Consider the following 5650-nt stretch of genomic DNA (forward strand, 5'->3'; position numbering starts at 1 on the left):
CCATGGTCCTTGGGGTTGACCAGATGTCCCGTCGCACTTAGTCTCTGCGGGGCTGGCCCCATCGATGCTATGGAGGGGCATCACCGCCAGGAGGCGCTGCGGTTGCGGGCTTCTCGACTCCCTCTCCTTCCCCACCCCTCCGCTCGCCCGCTCCTCCTTTCTTTACTCCCTATCGCCCCGCCCCGTTTTTTCTCCACACACACGCAATTATCACGCTCACGAACTATCCCGGGACCTGGCGTGACTTTCATCGCAATCTCCCCCCCCCCCCCGGACACACACACATAGAGACACACCCTCCCGGCAGGGAGCACCCTGAGTGGTCGAACAGATGTCGCTGCTGCATGCGGCCTCCGCATGGGTTCGCTGGTTGACCAGATGTCTGGTCCTTGGGTGGTTGACCAGATGTCTGGTCTGTGGTTGTCATCCTGACAGGGAGGCTTCGGGACGGATTTGGTCTCTCTGGCCTCGCTGCCCCTAGGGGTCACCCTGCGATCGGTATTCTTCTCGCGCGGGGCGAGGGGCGCTCCGGAGCATTCCTCTCCTCTCGGAGTTTCTGTCTGCAGTCTCTCGACTTGCTCTCACTCCCCTACCCTGCTGTGTGACTTTCTTTTTGGTCCTTTCATTTTATCTATTCTCTCTTTGCCTTTTCCTGCGCGCCTTTCCGCTCCCCCCCCCCCCCCGGATTCATGGTTTCACGTCACGCGGGTGACGTGCCGACACACCAGGAGGCCCTTCTCACACGTGCTCGTGAACACGCAATCAACACGTTTATGAACTAGAAAGGGATCTGGTGTGACTTTGCTATTATTTCCCCTCCCCTCCTCCCCGCGCTGAGAATGAGTTTCCCCGGGCTCGTGTGCCCGCCTGGGAATAGGCTGCAGACGCCATGGCCCCGGGTCGACCACATGTTGCTCTGGGGTCCACCAGATGTCTCTGGCGAATTGGGGCCCTAGGTGCTTGTGACGGTGTGGTCACTAGGTGTCGCTCTGGGCTCAGTATTCTTCCTTCTCGCTGTGACTTTGGTCTCTTTTTTTCGAAATTTCTTTCTTTCTTCCTCTTTTGCCCTGTTTCCATTTTCCCTTCTTAATCTCTTTCTCTCTTTTTGTTGCTTTTTTTCCACGGCAGATGGGTGATGTGTGTGTGGAGGAAACGCGGCGTCAGGGAGAAGACACATCTCACACGTGCTCGGGAACACCCGATCGTCACGCTTCTGAGTACCGACCGATGGATCTGGTCCCGAATTTTTTAATAGTTTTCTCCTCTCTCTCTCTCTCTCTCTCTCTCTCTCTCTCCCCCCCTTCCTTCTCTTTCCTTTCTCTCCCTTCCTTTCTTTCTTTCTCTCGCTCTCTCGCTCTCGCTCTTCTTTTCTTTCTGACAGAGTCTCTCGTTCTGTTGCCCTGGCTAGAGTGCCATGGCGTCAGCCTAGCTCACAGCAATCTCAAACTCCTGGGCTCAAGCGATCAGACTGCCTCAGCCTCCCGAGTAGCTGGGATTACAGGCATGTGCCAGCATGCCCAGCTAATTGGATATACGTGTGTGTGTGTGTGTGTGTGTGTGTATATATATATATATATATATATATATATATATTTTTTTTTTTTTTTTTTTTTAAACAGAGTCTCACTCTGTTGCCCAGACTAGAGTGCCGTGGCGTCAGCCTAGCTCACAGCAACCTCAAACTCCTGGGCTCAAGCGATCCTACTGCCCCAGCCTCCCGAGTACCTGGGACTACAGGCATGCGCCACCGTGCCCGGCTAATATTTTTCTGTATATATTTTTAGATACTGTTTCTGTATATATTTTTAGATATATAGTTTCTTTCTATTTTTAGTAGAGATGGGGGTCTCGCTCTTGCTCAGGCTGGTCTCGAACTCCCGACCTTGAGCGATCCACCCGCCTCTACCTCCCAGAGTGCTAGGATTACAGGCGTGAGCCACCCCGCCTGGCGTGTACGTTCTGTATTCACAGACAGACGGAAGGCAGGGAGAATGTTACCCTTTCAAAGCCCGCCCTGCTCGCCTCTCAGCCCACCGATGGCACTCTGAATCCCGTGGCATTCCTTCACTCAGCTGAATTCTTCAGCACCCGACCCCCCCCCCCTCGCCCCACCCCCGTGCCACGGGAGTTCGTTCTCATGGCAGAGCCATCGAGGCTGTTGCCACACGTGTTGTAGGTGCCTAGGCAGACTGTGCCCTGGCCCCGAGGAGGTACGGAACCGCCTATCGCCTCGGGAGGGAGGGACAAGATGTGTCCGTGTCCAAGGCGACGTCCTGTCGATCACGAGGAGGCCTGCAAAGGCTCGTATCTGCCAGGCATTGAGCCACATGACATGAAACACCGGTGTGTTCCTTCACTTAGGTGGTGTCGCGTGTTGATACTCACAGAGGATGATAAACCCACTCGCATGCCGGCTGAGCCCCCTGTGTCTCCTCCTCTATCCACTGAGGGAAAAAACCGCAACGAAAGGTAGAGAACCACAGGGTGGGAAGAGAGCCCGTCGCTCTCCCTATGTGACCGTCCGGAGTGCTCGTTCAGATGGGAGGAGGTGTGTTTGTGTGTGTATGTGTGTGTTTCATTGATTTTGGTGCCATCTTTTCTCTGCAGCTGCGTCAGAGGACAGCGATTTTTCCGATTTTCACTCCGCTGAGTGAATTGCCTTTTGAAGAGAATGTCCACAGGAAGCCTACGGTTCTCCCGCGTGGGTGGCCCTCCTCTAGAAATGAATCTCGTTTCTTGAACGGAGGGGACTTGTTGACGCCATCATGCTTTCGGGACGACTTCTCAGACGCTAGCTTTGGACCGCAACATAGGTGCCCCCCGACATTGCCTCAAGGGTTCCGTGGTGCCTCCTGTCAAGAGACCCCACCGACCGTCCCCAGCCTGCCCGCTCAAGGGAGCCGGGCCCCTTCTGATCTGTCCGCCCGCCGTGAAGCTCCCTCCCGAGGGTCGGAAAGCCCACCTGTTTCCCAGTTCGGTTGAATGATGGGGCACCCGGGCAGGGCACTGGCACCGAGTGACTCCATTCTGAGTCTGTCTGCTCTGTGGGGCGGGGGCGGGTGGGAGGGGGGGCAGTTCCGTCTCGACCGGTGGCCTCCTACCGACTGACTCTATGGGACGGACCATTCTCACTCAGGATCGTGTAACCTTCTTGGCCTAGGCACATCCCGGCACTGAAAGCCACTTTTCGGGGACACTCTCCCACGTACAGATAGATGGCCTGCACGAGTGCTCTTCCTTTCTCGAAACACTGGAAATCTGTCCTCAATTTTACCTGACCTACCTGACGGTGTGTGATAAAGGAGCATAGAACCCTCAGCCACCCTCCACCTTCCCGCTGCCACGAGAGACAGTGCCGAGCGTGAAATTCTATCCCTGACTCTCTGTGTCCACCGTTCTCTGGGTAGGGAAAGAACTTAACCAGATAGGCCCTATCGGTCGCTTATCTGTTCTGATAGTTTTGTGGCAGCCATTTCTTTCCCCCTTTCTTTTCTATTTCTGTCTCTCTCCCCCACCCCCGCCCCCAAATTCTTTCTACGAAGACGTTTAGGATGTCAGATTCTGGCCACATGCCCCCCCTAGGCATAGGGGGGCCAGCATAGACAAAGGTCTTCGGTACCAAGTGTTCATTCCACGGTGACAGATATTGCCACTCTTGTATTGACCAGGGCGAGATCGTGAGTGGGTCAACTCTGAAACTCCCTGTACTCTACTTCTCTCTTGGGTAGGTCCCTGCCCCAACCCTCCGGCTTCTAGCACACACCCAGGGGCACTCTCTCCTCTCTGGATAAAGTTCCAGATGATCCGATCCGCTCCGAGGCGGAAGGGGAGCTGGCCGGGCCACCCACTGTGCGCCCCACCCCCACCCCGCCCCACCCCCGTCAGTCATAGGGTCCGTTCTTTTCAGGATGACACCGGCAGCGGTTGCTGGGTGTCACCTTGCGGCCACTTTGATCAGACCTCGGGATCTGGAAAGTCAGGTGACGTTGGGAGTTTAAGAGCTGACTCCCGGGAGGTGTGGAGGGCGGGGAGGAGAGCACGGTCCGGACGGTCCCACCCTCTTCTTCCCGGGCCCGCAGCTCTGGGCCCGCCCGGGGCAGCCCTAGCCTCTAGCGGGTCTCCGCCCACCCGCCCTGTTGTCTGCGGGAGGCGCCCCTCCTCCCGCTCTCTGCCTCCTCCCGGGACCGTAGGCCTCTGCCCGTCGTCTTTTTTATTTTTATTTTTTCCCTTTTGTTTGTTTCTCTTTTATCTTGTTTTTTAGGCTTATCGAATATCATGTCGTATAAAAACTTAAATCACAGAATGAATTATATTATATAACAAGATGTGGCTTTTTATCCTACGCCGAGAACGATGAATTTTTCTCTTCGTGTCCATTTTCCTGTCCTGGAAGAAATACAAAGTTGCTCGTGATACTTCCCCATCATCTTCCAGTTTCCCCCACTGTCAACACGATGTATTCGATCGTATATCTTTGTGTGTGCACGTGGGCGCCTGTACCTATTTCTTTTCGGCATCAGTCTCAGGTCTTTTGGCACCTAGGGGGGAAAAAGGAGAAACCAATAAAGGACAGAAAGACGTTCTGTCGTTTTACGCTCCCCATCACCACCACCACCACCACCACCACCACTTTTGGGAGCTTGTAGTCTGGCCTATGTCCCCAAGGCAGGTTAAATCTTTTCTTAAAACTCCCAAGTGGTCCCCTGCCCCGCCCCCCCCCAGGTGGGCGGCCGGCAGAGTTCACAGGCTTTGTTTTTGGCAGAGCCTGGACGATTGAAATAATTAACCACAATCATCGCTAAAGCTGAGAACCCCTCCCCCCCTCATTAAAAGCTCTGTATTTCTGCCTAGCCCTGTGTTCGGGGAAATTCGGAGGCTTGAGATGGGAAGGTCTACCCTATTTTCTCCTTTACCGGCAAAATAGACTCTCTCTTTCCTTCCTCCTCAAACAGCTTGTCCTCGTTATTCGGCCTCGTGGGCAGGTGGCCGAGCTTTCGGTAACACCAAGTCTTCTAAGTTGTGTTGTGTTATCGGTCTTGTTTTCTTTCTTTTCTTTTCTTTTCTTTCTTTCTTTTTTTTTTTTTTTTTTTTTTTTTTGAGACAGGATTTCTTTCACTCTGTCCTCTCCCAGGCCGCCTTGGCCTGATTGTAGCTCACAGCAAGCTCCAAATCCAGGGCTTAAGTGATCCTCTCTGCCTCAGCCTTCTGAGTAGCTGGGACTATAGGCAAATGCTGCCACACCCGCCATAATTTTTCTTTTTTCTTTTTTTTTTTTTTTTTTTTTTTGTTGGTAGAGATGAGGTCTCATCGTGTTACCCAGGCTGGTCTCCAGCTGCTGGGCTCAAGTCACGCTCCCGTCTCTGCCTCCCAAGTTGCGGGGATCACGGGCATGAGCCACCATGGCCAGCCAGGTTATTTAAAGGCGATCGCTTTGCTATCCTGATACAAAACCCCAAATGTGCGAGTTTAAGGCACCAGACGGAGGGAGTCCCCACACTACATTGTCACGAACATTGAGGGTGGCTCACGAAACAGCTGGGATGTGGCCACACAGTAGTGATCGAGGCGATATATTCTAGTGGGATAGCAGAAATATAGAATGTCCTGAAGACACTAAATGTCGGAATGCCACAGCAGTCAATGGCTGACA

The 5650-nt window shown here is 53.8% G+C and overlaps 1 pseudogene; it reads right to left on the reverse strand.

The window, feature by feature from the left end:
• Window positions 1-698: 698 nt before the first annotated feature.
• On the reverse strand, window positions 699-790 carry LOC138379978 (small nucleolar RNA U13; annotated as a pseudogene).
• Between the last annotated feature and the right edge of the window lie 4860 nt (window positions 791-5650).

The sequence above is a fragment of the Eulemur rufifrons genome, unplaced genomic scaffold (assembly GCF_041146395.1).
Source record: "Eulemur rufifrons isolate Redbay unplaced genomic scaffold, OSU_ERuf_1 scaffold_243, whole genome shotgun sequence".
NCBI lineage: Eukaryota > Metazoa > Chordata > Mammalia > Primates > Lemuridae > Eulemur > Eulemur rufifrons.